Here is a 16,950-nt window from a genome sequence, read left to right as displayed (position 1 = left end):
GGACTGCTCTCCCCGTGGCTTCCCTACCGGTGATCAGCTTTGCTCCTGCCGTGTGCACCGCTTTTTGAAAACCCTCATGTAGGGCTGGGATGTTCTGGTGGTTCCTCTACGGCCCCAGTTGTGTTATACCCCGGCTCCAGCTCCAGTATAGTGGAGCGTTTCTTGTGAGGTGTGGTGCCGCTGCTACCTGGCGGCGTACTCGCATCGGAGCAGGCGTAGGCAGCGGAGTACGCGGAGACGGCGGTGCTTTGATCCGCAACAGCTGTTCTGGTTTGGGCCGCGGCTGTGAACTCAGAGCCAGGGCTCAGACTTCAGGAAAATCTTCGGCTGGAGGTGTTCCAAGCGGGAGTCGTTCAAGAGGAGGAATGGCTCCGAAGGGGAGTACAAGAGGAATAAAGACCCATGGAGCGGCTGCAACTACCACTGGGGCTCCTAATAAGGGGAAAGGCACAATCGCTACGGCCCCCTTACAGACAGCTAACGGAGCTCGCGCAGTGGGTGCGGAAAATGAGGGGTCGACAGTGGAACTGTCTCGGGACGCTCTGGGCACAGGCAAGGGCATAGACTCACGAGGTCCGGTTGTGGAGGAGGCTCCAGTGCAGGCACAAGGTAATAGAAACCGTCAGCAAGGCACCCCTCAAAGGGAGCGTACCGCACCTGCCATATTTCAAAAGAAACCGGCAGCCAAAGGTAAGCCTGTGAATCAGCCCCTACAGCCAGCACCGGGAGAGGCATGTGGTAGCAATGCGGCTAATATAATGGTCCCTGAAGTAGGGCTTGAAGAAGGGTCAGAAAAACATCATGATCAGGATCGGGCTAGTGACAAAGCTGTGGTATCTAGTCCGGGTGAGAGGCCAGTCTTAATGCCCGCGGCGGGGTAATCAAATGACGGAGAAGCCCTACTGTGCATGATGAATACAGAAAGCACAGAGAGCAGCGGGAATTCTCTGACGGATAGGCTGAACGATGCTGAGTCTGCTGGCTCCGGGGGGAAGTTCTACTCCATGACAGACCTCTCAAATATATCAGAAAACGACAATGATAATGTGAGTGTGCCTGGTGACTGCGGGGACGAAATGGAGTCACACCCGGATGATGATGAACTCTCCCTGGAGCACTCTATGAATCAAGAGACTGTCAGAAAGGCACAAGATCCCGGTAACCCTCTGTTTCAAGAGACTATAAATTCTGTCGGCCGGCTCACCTTCTTCTCAGTCTCAGCCTGACCGTGTGGAAAATAATGCTAGTATATCTGGGGAGCTGGATGTGGAGGTGACTTTGAATACCATCTACAGGGTGATTATGGCCCATCGGGATGAGCCGAAGGCTGAAGGTCTTCGCACGCAGGGGGCTGTCCGCAAATTACAAAATACAGTGCGCCGGATAGCAAAATCAACCCACGGAAATAACAACGCGAATCGTGGAGGCAGAAGAGCGGATTTCAGGGGTGGAAGATTTGTTGGCACAGCAGCAGTCGACTATAGCAGCTCTACAAAAAACTAAAGAGGACATTGATTGGAAGTTAACCGATCTCGAAAACAGATCAAGACGGAACAATCTCTGTGTTCTGGGTGTTCCCGAGAATAAGGAAGGGCAGGACGCCAGACAATTCATTATTGAAATGTTTAACGAGGCCTTCCCTGATTTGAAGGGCTGGAACTGGGAGACTGAGATTGTTAGAGCACATCGATTCCCATTTGCACAACGTGCGAGAAAGGGGTTGTCTGGGGGGCAGGTTGTGGATCGTCCTAAGGCAATTTTAATTTGCCTGAATAATTAATTGTTGCGTGAAGCCCTTCACAATCTGGCTAGGCCAGATAGGCACCGGTCTGGCAAGGGGTGCAAGTTTTTCGTGCGCCCCGATTTCTGCCAGGCCACAGTCCAACAAAGGTGGAGATTGGGGCAGCTGATATCAGCCTTTCAGGCTAAAGGCTGACAGGCTTTCCATTTAAACCCCGCCAAGTTGAAAGTAATCTACAAAGAAAAAACCTGGTATTTCAAGTCAGAGATTGTTGCACAGGATTTTTTGAAAACAATGTGAATTCTATAGTGTATCCTCTCTCTGTTTGTAAGTGCTGTCTATTGCAGGTTTTTTTTCTTCTTAGTCTTTGCCTTTTTTTTGGGGGGGTGATCCCTCCGGTGCATCACAAACTAGTGCGTAATGTAGTAATGGGACACAAGCGGTGTACACAACTACACGTGCTCCAGTGAATACAAAAGTGGCGCAAATGTGTAAATTATTGTTTGTCTTATAATTTAGCACTTGGTTTTAAGGTGTGCCACGAAAAGGGGGCAAGGTTGAAAGGATGATTTATGTTGAGGTGGGTGTATCACGGGTAGGGTCTACGGGGAGTGGGCAGTTCACAGACACTCTCCATCACTGAGGACATGGTCCTTACGCCTACAAGTGGGTGGAGGCGGAAAGGGGGGGGAGAGGTAGAGGGTGGGGGGGCTAGGTGAGTGGGGGGTGGGAATGGGGCAGTGGGAAAAAAGATAATCCATGAGGACACAATCCTGCGGTGTGTGAAAAAAGGGAGCTCATGGCATATAAGCAATAAGGTTCAACATAAAGGGGATACAGATGGGGGTAGAGGCATTCGGCTTGGTTCTTTGAATGTTAGGGGCTTGAACCATCTTAACAAAAGACAGCGAGTCGCAAGTGAGCTGCAGGTACTCCAGTGTGACTTGGTATGCCTTCAGGAAACCCATATAGCGTGGGCTAAAAGGAAGTTACTCTCGGAGCTGGGCTATATGGTATTGGTCAGCACTGAGCAATCTATTACATCACAGGGTGTTGCAATTTTAGCAAAAAAACATGTTCATAATACGGGCATAACACTGGCTGATAAACAAGGGAGGTAGGCCGTAGTTGAATGTATTAGTGGGACACAGAAATTCACAATATGTTCTATTTATGCCTCAAACTTTGATGGGGCTCTAATCCTTGAATGGCTTAATGTAGAATTAGCCTTACGGCCCACTCCATTGATTGTTTGTGGAGATTTAAACATTCACCTTGGCCCTAAATCTTTACATGATTTGAGTTATAGGTATAGTGGTAGGAAGCCAAGGGTATTTAATACGCTCCAATCTTTTTTGGAAGCTCATGGTCTGGTTGATGCTTGGGCTACTTTGAGGGGCGATGAGCCTGGGTATACCTTTTATTCTTGTCCCCACCAGAAGCTTGTAAGGCTGGATTATTTTATTACTCCGAAACATCTATTATTGGATGCTGGTATACAGGTATACCCACGGGTTACTTCAGATAATGGCCCCCTTGTGTTAACTCTAGCATTTGCCCGGACTGCATTGGTACCACGAGGATTTTCTTTTTATAGGAAACTATTGTTAGATCTTAAGTTTGTCATGTATATGAGGGAGTGGATTGAGTATTTCTTTCAGATCAATCACGGCAGCACAGGGACAGAGTGTGTCTGGGACACTTTTAAAGCCGCATTCAGGGGGAAGCCCTTAGCTTCGGTCTGCATAAACAAAAACAACTACGGACCATACTACAGGAATTATATTTAGCTTTGATGGCGGCAGAAGAAAAGCTTATGTTGGGAATACAAGGTGGTTTTGATATCACTGATCTTTCTTCTGAAGTTGCTAAGTGCAAGGCTAAAATCAATCCCCACTGGAGTAAAGAGCTAGCAAAGAAATACCTAATTAAGAAACAACTGAATTATGAATATGGGGAGGCAAGTGGATGGTGCCTTGCACAAAAGCTCAGATCAAAAGAGGACGCCCAGAGAATCAGCTCAATGGTTAATTCACCGGGGATTGCTGTGGAATTGGAGGCTGGGATCCTTGACGTGTTCCATGATTTTTATGAGGCCCTCAATACTGGGGAAGAGTATGATCCGCAAATGGGGGAGCACCTGATTCAGCGGTTTTGTGATAACAACTTGGGGGGTTCGGAGGCAGAGATGTTGGAGGCTCCTATTACTCTGGAAGAATTAGAAAGAGCTGTAAATGAACTGGCATCTGGTAAAGTGGCAGGACCGGACAAACTCCCGCTAGAGATCTACAAATCCTTTTTTGGAGTTTTGAAGCATGATATGTTGGCTACATTTAGATTGGCCCAGACAGGTGCATCCCAGCTATCTTGGGATGAAGCCAGTATCATAGTATTTAAAAAAAAAGATAAGCCTCCTGAACATCCGGCTTCATACCGTCCAATTTCTCTTTTGAATGCAGATGGAAAGATTTATTCAAAAATCCTTGCGACCCTGTTGTCAGAAGTTATAACACCGTTGGTCTCAATCCGACAACATGGTTTTATTCCCAAGCGAAGGACAACGTACCATGTTAATAGAGTCATAACACTGTTGGATAACGCCAATTGTAGTGGGGATGCGTTTAGTCTTATATTATTAGATGCCGAGAAGGCTTTTGATCGGGTCGCATGGGGATTTTTGTGGGCGGTGTTACGCCGCCAGGGGTTTCGGCAACAGTTTGTTTCTGCCTTGCAAACACTATATCGTCAACCTGTTGCCAGAATCTGTGTAATGGGTCTAGAATCCAAGCCTGTGCAAATTACACGTGGGAGAAGGCAGGGATGTCCCTCTCCCCCTATTATTCTCCTTATATATTGATCAGTTTAAAAAAATGCTAGAACACAGCGCTAAGATTGAATCGGTAATAGTGAGGCAAGATCAATATCGCGTCTTCCCATACGCAGATGATGTTGCTGTAGTTACACCCAACCCATCAACCGCTATGCCTAAAATAGAATTACTTGCCTCACAATAAGGGGCTGTGTCAGGATATAAACTAAACACATTTAAGACACAAATTCTTTGTGCTAATTTAGCGGCATTTGAGGATCAAAGGGTCTTGAACGAGGTGGATTATCTTGGGATCACGATTCGGGTATGTTTAAGTGCATTGGTCGAGGCCAATTGGGTAAGACTGTTGGGGGCAGCACGCAAACAATTGGATCGATGTGAATGTTTACATCTGTCCATGGTTGGAAGATGTAATATTCTTAAAATGCTAATTTTACCGAAAATATTATATTTCTTTCGGGCTCTGCCCTTGGAGATTTCCCGCATCAACCTCGCTTTATTACAATCTTTATGTGCCAGGTTCTTATGGGCTCAAGGTAAAGCACGAAGAGCCATGCGGTATATGATCCTGCCGCGGCTGCAAGGGGGTTGGGCTGTACCAGATTTATCTTGGTATACTCCCCTAACTGCAACCTCTCTTCTGCCATTGGTATTTTGGGACCGGGTGGTGGATAATTGGCGAGATAAAGGGGTTTGCTTAGTTGGAGATTTATTTCTAGACGAGGGATTAAAGTCTTTTGATATGTTAAGGGAGCAATTTCACCTGTCTCGGTTTGACTTCTTTAAATATTTACAAATTTGTGATTACTTGCTCAAAACACGATGGGAATTTCAAGCTAATCCCCTTATTGAGGCAGTGAGGAAAAACGCACGGATTGGTATACTATATACCCTTTTGCTAGACACTTGTGAGAATGATCTTGAGGCCCAAAATCATAAATGGGATATTAAACTGGGGTGCTTTGGTACTCGGCTAGAAACCTCAATTAAATTAGCTGGGAGATTGTTTTTGTCAACAATTCTTGCTGCCCAACATTATAAGACAGTTTTCGATCTATAGTATACCCCAGCTAAAATATCTAAATAGGGGGGACCTAAAGAGGGTAAGTGTTTTCGCTGTGGGTGTGACACTGCTGATGTGGTACATGTTGTGTTATATGTGTGGGCACTTAAGTACTCTGTTCGAACATATAGAAAAGTTTCTAGCTGAGATTGTGGGTGGGCCTGTACAACTATCTGCAGCACAGGTATTGCTGGGGGTTGCGGGTGGATCTGCAACCGATCAACTAGCCCGTAAATCTCGATATTTGATTTCTTTAGCTAAAGCTGTGGCTAGACTTTGTATCGCTTCAATGTAGTTGCAAAAGGACGCTCCTTCTTTCGAACTGTGGAGAGCCAGATTCCTATCAATATTTAATATTGAGTACGGCCTGTATGCTGTGAAAGGCAGACGGAAAATGAAATTAGGTCGTGAGATTTGGGGACCAGTTCTGGCCTATATGGATGATGAAATTCTGCTAAGTTTATTCTTTCTGTTTGGCCTGAATAGTCCCTTTTATAGTAGTTATACTCTCTTTCTATGTATATGTACTGACAAATTTTTCATTGTTATGATTTCATGGTTAATACGACCAAATGTAGTATTGCAACATCGTCTGCCATGATCCTCATTTTTATGTATTTTTTTTCCTTCTTTTGCTGTATTGTATGTGTCTTGTTATGTGTCTTTCTGGATTCTCAATTAAAATTTTTTTTAAAAAACAGAAGGAAACTGCTTTTTCATATCATCACCCAAAGAAGAACTCTTATCCAATTAAAACTTGTTCTTCGCTGTTAGGATCTAAAATAATATGCAGCAGTTTCTGATCCAGCCATCCTAAAACAGGGGGACCACTTTTTGCTGCATACAGTTTCGCACGACACTGTCTATTCTTAAACTCAAAAACAAACCACCTTAAACCAATTAGATAAAAAAAAATCTCCACCGTAACCTTCAGGGTGAATATCTGGATCAAAAAGATGTTCACCTACCTTACTAACAAATTTACTTCTCCATAACTTTTCTTCAATTTTGGTATACGGTGAACCAGAATCCGCAATAATATCCACGTTAACACCGCCAATTAACATGTTGCAAACAGGTTTGTTAGTACAAATACCCCCATTGATATTGAGCATTAGGTTACTTCTAAAATTTGTGGTAAACTCATGGGTTAGCATATCATTGGGGTTTGGGATCGTGTCATCCTCAAAATCATTAGACTCAGTATCCTTAGAAACATATTTAACTTTCGAATTTTTCCTTCTGCACACTTTAGAGAAATGACCAACTAAACCACAGTTGGTACATTTCTGCTTGATGGCAGGGCAAGATTTACTGTGGGCCAGATGATCCAAACTGCCACACCTGTAGCATTTAGCACGATCACTAGATGGCGGTTTATCCCTAAACCTAGACGGACCTCTATTAAAATCTTTGGAGACATTTGTTTTACTAATCAAGGATACATTTTGTGCATCAGTTTTTTATCTCAACCGCACAACGCCCGGAAATTTCTGCTTTCCTCACAACGGCTAAAACATCATCCAAAGGAGCATTACCATTCACCCACAATCTATCCTGAATTGCAGGATTGGATGCATGCATCACGACCTGATCTCTAATCAACTCGTTTTGCAGCACCCCAAATCTGCAATCAAGAGTTAACCTTTTCAAATCCGACACATAGTATCAATACTTTCAGATTTGGACTGTTTCCTTTGAAAAAACTTAAACCTTGTGACACCTATGCATACTTTAAGGCGCAATCAAAAACATTAGAGTCTCCAGAGGCAATAGTGCTAGTTAACTGATGAAAAGTTTTATGCTCCATCGGACCGAGTGCATGTAAGAGTAGTCTTTTCTTTTGTTCTGCCGCCATTTATTTTTTGCTTCATCAACAGCTTCTGTATGATTCACAAAATATGCTGTCCATTTCAGGGGGGGTTCATTACCAGACACCCAAAATGGTTGTGGAAAAGAAATACTGAAGTTCGCTGAATTTGTTACAATTGTGCCCGTAGCTTCAGTAGACATGGCGAGGAGGGTAGAAAGTTCAGCAATTGGTAACTGGACTAATTGAGACGATGTGCAACTAGAATAGTCTAGGTAAGACCGAAGCGGTGGTGCACATAAAAAATCCTTTAAAAAGGGTTTAATCCAACAAACATATAAAAGTTTAATCAGTACCTGTATTTGAATTCAATAAATTTCCATTGTAATGAATGTTGCTGGTGAAATGCTAATTAACCACATCCTCGCGGCACATTTTCCCTTCCTGCGCTGGGATTTTCAAAAACCCATTATTCATGACGAGCTGGGCTCGTCATGAGCGTGCGAGGAGGCTACCTCATGACGAGCCCAGCTCGTCATGAGCGTCGAAGGGGTTAACAAAGTAGATCCGATGTTTAACCAGCTCCGACAAGCTGGTAACTAGGCAACCAATGAATTCTGAAAATAAAGATGGCCGCCAAGAGGTCACGTAGCGTGACCCCCATAGTGAGGTTCTTCCTTAGTCATACGTCATACGTCGTTTTGCAACTGGGACGCAGAGTGGAATATACGTCACCTGAAAGTTAGAACACTGAAGTGAAATGAAGGCCACCGAAGATCCGAGAGCGAATCCCGAAAAAGACACAATATGGAATGGCGGTGTCACCTCAAAAGACGCGATCTCTCAACGGTGTCAGGTACGTTCAATTAATAGATCCAGGGTATTCACTTAGGTACACAAAGCAGTAGAAACGATACCAATTGGTTTCAAGTAGTAGTTCCAATAGTGATCCAATACTGTTTAAGTTGCAGCAACAGTATTTAAGATTAAAACAGAAGAAGATGCATTTTTCGAAATCCTTATCTGGAACAAAATCACAAAAAATTAGCAGTGATCCCGCGCGCGTGGCTCCTTGGCTCCCCAGGTCCTCGTCGCCAGTGAAGAAGAGTCAGATATGGGAATTTATGAAGAATTCCTTTATTCCTGAGGAGCCTGGAGGGGACAATAACATCCCTGTGTCCACTCCGATACCGATCTCCTAACTCCCCCGCAATCGAACTTCGAATACAATTTAAGACAATACATTCTGTAATTACAAACCTGCACGCAGGTACACGAGCATACCAAAGAACATTACCAAGCAATACAACATATATATATATATGTGTAATACTAGCCCACGTGGCATTTTCACATTATCCAGATTTGTTTTTCACATCTGTGTTACTTGAATTGTAAACTCCTTGGTGACAGCATTTTCTGTTTGCGACATCACAATCAGTTTGTAGTGAGTTTCCATCTGTGACATCACCAACAAGCCTGGCAACAGTGAATATCCCATTCTAAGTCCTCTAGGCAATGCTGCTATCTGCTTCTCTGGTCACGTCAGTTATTCTTCATTCTAAATCATCTACACAGTGCTGGTACCTGCTTGTCTGCTCCCATCAGTATTTCCTCATTCTTAGGCCTCTAGGCAGTGCTGCAGCTGCTTCTCTGGTCCTAGTGGTAATTCCTCATCCTAAATCCTCTAGGTAGTGCTGCAGCTGTGTCTCCACTACACCCCAAACCAAAACACATAGGTAAAAGACATTTACATTTACAACTTAAATAGTTCTGACTCTCAAAAATGCGAGACCTATTGCATTGTATTGGAAATACTTGTTAAATATATACCGTTGTGCAGTTCTAAATATATTTTAATTTCTGTGTACCCAGCATTCCTGGTCATTCTTGCCTATTTCTTTGTACGCCTTTTGAATTCTCTATTCACAAGGTTTCAACAACATTAAATACCCACTTCTCATTATGTTTTAACCAACTGTCTTTGCAGGAATGTTCTCCACTTCACGCCTGTCTGGTGCACATATTTGCTAATAATAAAAGCCACAACCACCAACATTATGAGATGCACAAAAGCATTTAAGGCATCACTTTTCTAATAGTGATTGATGGGCAATAATGCGTTAACATAAAATACATTGTTTACACACTGGCTACTCTTTATGTGATGCCCTTCAACTACACTTTGCTTTGTGCTACATGACTCCACAGTGGCTGGTGGCATGAGAAGCCCTGCAGTGCAGACCTTTAGGAAATTACTGTCAGTGTAAAAGTTAAGTAGATGCAATTGCTAACTCTCTACATCTCACTCATCATACTACTATAATTATAATTAAATTCACAGACAGCAATTTGGTTTGTGGTGCTTGCTATGTACGTGACGTCCATGTTTAGTGCACATAAAACAACACTATTATTATTAGTAGTGTGTGTTATATACATGCCAATAGTATTTAGTGCATATCAAACCACAGTATCATAATTATCGGAATAATTTGTATGTTTATGTTACACAAATCAGTGATCAAACCACCAGTTTCCTAAGCACACACATAGTTGTTAGGGGTGGAACCCACAGGATCTCATGTGCTGTGAGACCGGAGGACCCTTTTAACCTGTGCGCAGACTTGTTGTGAGCGGGAGGAGATTCTGCACATGTGCTCCTATGTGGCTGTAATTGGGCAGGCATGTTATGTTATGATAAGTGCTCCTGAGCAAATGAGGGTTGTGCAAGACCATTTGAGGTTGAACTTGGGAATGGGACGGCAGTACTGCTGGCCAACGATTGTCTCGCACTCCTTTTATCATAGTTGCACCTCTGCCCTACCATGGTAGCACTCTATGGGTAGTAATTTAAATTGAGTTTTTTCTGTTTTAGTGCATTTCGTCTTTATTTTATTTGTATTGTTTTTATGATATGTGTTTTAGAAGTTGTGATGTCAATTCTTGTAATATCGCAAAAACAACAGTTGATGGACAGAAGGCAGAACAATGTCATACATTCACCCCAGTACAGAGATCTGGGCCTAAATCCATCGTTTTTTTGCTCACCACACCACCCCAATTCAAACATGGCCATATGCAAATCAGCCTTGACCCTGTGCCTCATGGGAACAGTCCAGCCCGAACTGCCAAGACATGTCTTCCTTGGACCGGAATAAAGCAACCTAGGACCGGTTTCTGGCTATCAGCCGTCTTCAGCCAGGATAGCTTGACTCCAGTGGTGTGGAGAGCACGGGACTCACGTCTGAGCATACCCGTCCCACTTGGGGTGACAAATGCAAAAACAACAGTTGATGGACAGAATGCAGAACAATGTCATACATTCACCCCAGTACAGAGATCTGTGCCTAAATCCATCGTTTTGTTGCTCACCACACCACCCCAATTCAGACATGGCCATATGCAAATCAGCCTTGACCCTGTGCCTCATGGAAACAGTCCAGCCCGAACTGCCAAGCCATGTCTTCCTTGGACCGGAATCAAGCATCCTAGGACTGGTATCTGGCTAATAGCCGTCTTCAGCCAGGATAGCTTGACTCCAGTGGTGTGGAGAGCACGGGACTCACGTCTGAGCATACCCGTCCCACTCGGGGTGACAAATGCAAAAACAACAGTTGATGGACTGAATGCAGAACAATGTCATACACTCACCCCAGTACAGAGATCTGGCCCTAAATACATCGTTTTTTTGCTCACCACACCACCCCAATTCAGACATGGCCATATGCAAATCAGCCTTGACCCTGTGCCTCATGGGAACAGTCCAGCCCGAACTGCCAAGCCATGTCTTCCTTGGACTGGAATCAAGCAACCTAGGACCGGTTTCTGGCTATCAGCCGTCTTCAGCCAGGATAGCTTGACTCCAGTGGTGTGGAGAGCACGGGACTCACGTCTGAGCATACCCGTCCCACTTGGGGTGACAAATGCAAAAACAACAGTTGATGGACAGAATGCAGAACAATGTCATACATTCACCCCAGTACAGAGATCTGGGCCTAAATCCATCGTTTTTTTGCTCACCACACCACCCCAATTCAGACATGGCCATATGCAAATCAGCCTTGACCCTGTGCCTCATGGGAACAGTCCAGCCCGAACTGCCAAGCCATGTCTTCCTTGGACCGGAATCAAGCATCCTAGGACCGGTTTCTGGCTATCAACCGTCTTCAGCCAGGATAGCTTGACTCCAGTGGTGTGGAGAGCACGGGACTCACGTCTGAGCATACCCGTCCCACTCAGGGTGACAAATGCAAAAACAACAGTTGATGGACAGAATGCAGAACAATGTCATATCAACAATGTCAACGGTCCTATGATATAACTTCCTGCGAAGTTATATAACTTCCTGCAAAGTTATTAGGGTCAAAGATTATGTGAGGTCACTTCCTATGAAGACATGAGGGGTGGAGTCAAGGAGTGTGATGTCACTTCCGCTATCTCATTTTGCTCAACAGTGCAGTTTCTAGGTGTTTTGCCACCCTAGGCGAGAATTGAAAAATGCCGCCCCCTCCCTTTAACTACCATCACTCTCTCCCCTGTCATCCAGGCTAGAAGAATGAATGCATTAAATATAAAGAATTTGTATTCGATTCCCCCCTCCCCCCTTTGCAGCCCTAGGCGGGCGCCTAGTCTTCCCAAATGGTAGAAACGGCCCTGTTACTCAATCGACATCCATGACCCACCTGCCCATTGGTAGTTGTGGCAGGGCTCATAGTTTGTGACGTTATGAAGAGGTAAGCCCCATTTTTAGGTGGTTGAGCGGAAACATTGAGAATCCATTTCAATTAGTGGGCATCCCTTTCCTTTTTCTTGTATTATGAACTCCCCCGCCGATCCAGTTTGCATTCTTTTAAAGTTATACTGCATGAATGAGTGAATCAATGCTCTTGTAGTGTGTGATCGCCAAAAGTGCAGATGCTGGAGCTTAGCGGTCACACCACCATCTTCTAACCTGGCCCCCTTTAAATCTCATTTTACTGTCATTTTGTGTGTTAGCAAACATCAACAGAAAATGAGCTTATTCAAGTAAGCAAATGTGTACTGCAGCCCTGAACGTATTCACATGCGGATAACTGCAAACTATCCAGTTGTCTGTCTTACAATTTAGATAAATAAACATTTGTTACCTGATAGCGTCGCATTCATTTAGCAATTAATAAAGCTCTGCAGAGTCGGGGGTAGTGTAGAGATGTAAAACTCTTGCAGTGTTCAGACCCACCAGTGTTCAATGGAGAGCACTTTATTTAAAACGAATGGCACGTGTTGGCAACGCCCACTGGTGTATTTTTTTGTGCTACCATTAACCTAGCCTATCAATGCCAGAGACAGATGCCAGCTGAAATTGTTGTCTTGGGGCGATGCTACAATTAATTATACATCCAGACTTCTTTTTTGCTTTGCATACATGGCAACAGAAAGCTGCCAAGAGGAAGATTTTGAAAAGCAGAATCGGGGGAATTTATTTCCCCATTAAGTTACATGGAAGAAGAGGCAATTTTAGGCAGGAAACAGTTGAAGTGAAGCTCGGTGAGTATCTTGGCATGCATGCTGTTGTAACTTTTTTATTTAATCTCTTTTTATTTCTTCATATATTTATCAGTAAATCAGTTGGTACACACTCCCACAGTCTGTTCTCAGAAAGTGTTCAGTAGGCGTTGAAGGCCAATTCCTGTTTGGCTGAATAATAAGACGTTGTTAACACAGAAAAAGGCTAGATCTGGCATGTGCCTTCATGTTAGAGGATGAGCAAAATCATGATTTAATGAGGTCGACAGATTTTCCAAATAAATGTTGAATAAAAGTTGAGATAGGAAGCATCCTAGTTCTAATCCTATAGTGTTATGGATCTCTCTCAAAATTGTGCTTCCATCTGTGACCTTAACAATTAACCATGTGTTGATATATTGTATTGTATTTTATTGTAATTGCATTTATAGAGCGCTTTCTACCTCTGACGAAGCGTCGAATCGCTTTTCTGGTGAGTAGCACGCTACTCCGAAACCCATAAACGATTAGTGTTGAGTTAGTATAGTGAAATATATATGGGAGGACTATGCCTCTTACCAAGGGCAATGGCATGCCCAACCTTGATAACCTCCCCCACAGTGCTGTTATGGGAATCAGTTCGAAGGTGGATTTAAAATATACAAACACAATAAAAGTAAGGAACAGTTCATTTAATGTTTCCAATTATAATTGAAAAGGCCAATAAGATGGATACAGTGCACATGCCTTCCCTAAATCCAGGTCAATCCATAGGAACTATTTTCTCATCGATTGCCCATTGCTCCAGGTCTTTGAGGAGAAGACCACCAACATATTTGGCTTCCACCCCGAGTAATGAGATCAGTTGGTAATTTACAGGATCTGCACTATCTCCACCCTTTAACAAGCATTGGCATAGGCAAAAGGTCTCGCCTTTGGGGCCTTATAAGTATTTAGTTATGCAGCACAATATCCTTGGTGCAACAACGCCAACTGTTGCATGGCTAATCACTTATAAGGTCCCAAAGGCAAGACTTATTGGCTATGCCAATGCTTGTTTTTATAGGGGTTCATCATGTGCCTTTTTGCCAGCAGCATGTGTTTTGCCCTATCATGGAAAGCAGGCCCAGGACTTTCTCAAGGTTTAAGGCTAGCATGGCTTTAAAATCTCAATAAAACAGACAATCGTGCAGAAACCACATAGATCTGACCTTGTTGCAACATCGACATTTGTTGTTGTTTTTTAAATAATGTATCTTATATAATCTTCATAGCCCTGGGTGCTGGTTGATGTCTAGGCGTGTTTCTTCCATAGATATCACCACTTACAGCAACACCATCGATGACTGTTTTGTTAAAGCAAAAACAGAGTTTAAATCATTCCATTAATCGAAACATAGAAGTTTGAAGCCAAGAAAATCAAACTACCCTGGTTCAATATGTATGCAGCTTTTGTAAAAAAAAAAAAAAATCATTGTTGCAGTGAGCAAAGCAAATGAGGAACAAACGGTGGAACAGCGTGTGTGCGAGGGAAGTGATCAAATACAGTCTAACTTTCATTGATGACGCCATGAGTGTCTTTGTTTTTCTCTCTGCAATCAGCACAGCAAAAATGCATTGGTAATGTGCTGCTCTCGAAATCACACATACACTTTCTACCACTTGAAGCTTATCTCCCACACATCCCTTCGCACCTGTGTGCTCCTTTCACGTTGCCTTGCCTCTCCCATGGCCTGTGCAACATTTGCTCTCACCCACCAAAACTCTCAAAGTCCACGTAACACACTATAGTTCGGCGGATGTTAGAAACCTACATCAAAGAGGATAAGCTGACAGATCGGAGCAGGGCCATATAAAGAGAGTGATAAAGAGACAAGCTGTGTGGTGGGAGAGGGGCGCTCTGTGAGGAGCGGCGCGATTTAAAAAACAGCAGCACGAGCAGAGCGTGCACTTACCATCCCGCCTGAGAGCGGAGGACCGCAGGGCTTTGGCCGAACACGTCTGCGTGGGGTTGCCATGGTGGCAAAAGTTTGAAAAGACGATACACTGTACCAGCAGCAGTTTCATGTTCCGGCTGACTGTCTCACACTGCACAGTGTGGAAATGGTAACCACCATAACTTCAATGACTAGGAAATAAATAGATTAGAGCATGATTCTGCCCCAGCAAGTGTGCGCAAGTGTGATGATGTAAACACGCATGAACTCACGTGTTTCCAAAACTAATTAAAGTAGCGCAAAGACTTTTTTTTTAAAGAATTAATTAAAAAAGCTGATGAGAAGGGCGGTGGGAGAAAGTAGGTGGGTCTGAGGGTGTAGTGCAAGCAGAGCAAGGCTTAATGAGATAAGAATGGCAGATGGCGGCTGCGCGCGTTCACGCGCACATGCATGCAAGCTTTAGGCCAGGAAAAGCTTGTGGTAGGACTTTGAAAAGCCCCTTACTAAAAGTCGAGCAACAGCGCATGCGCTGCTGGAGGCTCGACCTAAAAAGGGTGAATTATCCAATGGCGGCTGCAAATTTTGCGAATGGAGGGGCAGACAAAAGGGTGGTGGGTGGGTGGTTTCATAAAATAAAAATAATTAAGTAAATAAAACGTAAATGTTCGTACCGTGGTTGCATGTGCATCCTTCTCACTCCGGTCTTCTTACCTCGTGATTCCAGGGCCCCAGCTAACTCTTTTAACCAATCCTGGCACTGCTTTCTTGCTGTCAGAGCAGTGCCTGGATTGGTGGGAGGAGCCTATATCAGCAAGAACAAGAGCCCTGGAGGCTTTTGCTTTCTCTTGGCCAGATGTTCATATACAGCTGGGTTAGAGAGGTTTAAAGTCTGCATGTGTGGCTGGCCGTCGCAAGACAGATGGCCGAAGAGACATGCACACTTTAAACAAGTGCAAAGGCAGCCCACCCTCCTCCCTGTTGCTATTCGACAGGCCCACCTCATCCTGACACTCTGTTCGGGACGGGGTGAGGAAAAATAAAATAGTCATAAATTAACTTCATTACCATTTTATTTTTCTTCTTGGGGGAATTTCAGTGGGGCGATGCTCCTCCGCTGCAACAAAGGAGCCGCCCCTGGAATAATCACTCCAAGCCAAGAGTCTGCCATTTGCAAATTTATTAGTGCATGGTTACAAAGTGGGATTCACTTATTCGACCAGAACCTTTGGTTTGATTTGAGCAGAGCTTGAGGTAAGGCCATGTGGACCCGGAGCAGATTCTGAGCAGCCTTTACATATGATTTTCTCCACCTGCTATTCAGCATAAGGTGTTATGGCTGTTGATGCGCTACTAGCTGAATTTCGTGGGGTTCTTGCAGCAGAGCAAGGTGCATTGATTCCCTTAAACTGTGCCTTCATATGAGATTTACTTAAAATTAATGAGCCAATGACTGGGTCTCCTTAAATTCCTGACACAGTTTAGATCCCATTTTAATTTTCTTTGGGCAGGGGTATACCAACTTTTGCTTCTTGTCCTAACTGTTAAGGGATGCGCTTTACTGGAATTGTTGAGTTTGTGTGATTTTTGAGATACAAGACTATTGGTGACAGGTTTCCAGCTCCACACTGGATTGTTGTAGACTTTCTCCGGCTGCGCAAATAAGATTGTGCAAGAGAGATCGATTATTGACTCAAAGCATAGAGTAAGTTGTTAGTTGTAAGGTATTGGGTAAAGCAGTTGCAAACAAGCCATTCTAGAATTTTGGAAAAGGAAGAAAGTTGGAATGCTAGGCGGTAGAAGGAACACAGGGAAGGACCAACAGAAAGTGTTTTTAAGAAAAGTCAATAGCACTGCTAATTTAAAAAACAAAAATGATAGGTGGATACGAGACCACAGAAAGTAAATCTGGCCAAGCTATACTCATCCATAAACAATGCCAAATCATCATACTTTCAAAATCTTATAACATTGTCCCATCCACAACAACGGCTCACAGACTCTACTAACAATATTTCTCTACCACACACTCATGTAACACATTTCCCCTATCAAGTAAGGATGTTAGCAACTCTTTCTATTCTA

Source organism: Lissotriton helveticus, chromosome 5_1 (genome assembly GCF_964261635.1).
Source record: "Lissotriton helveticus chromosome 5_1, aLisHel1.1, whole genome shotgun sequence".
Classification (NCBI taxonomy): Eukaryota; Metazoa; Chordata; class Amphibia; order Caudata; family Salamandridae; genus Lissotriton; species Lissotriton helveticus.
The sequence above is the reverse complement of the archived record's forward strand: the minus strand, read 5'-3'. Positions refer to the sequence as shown.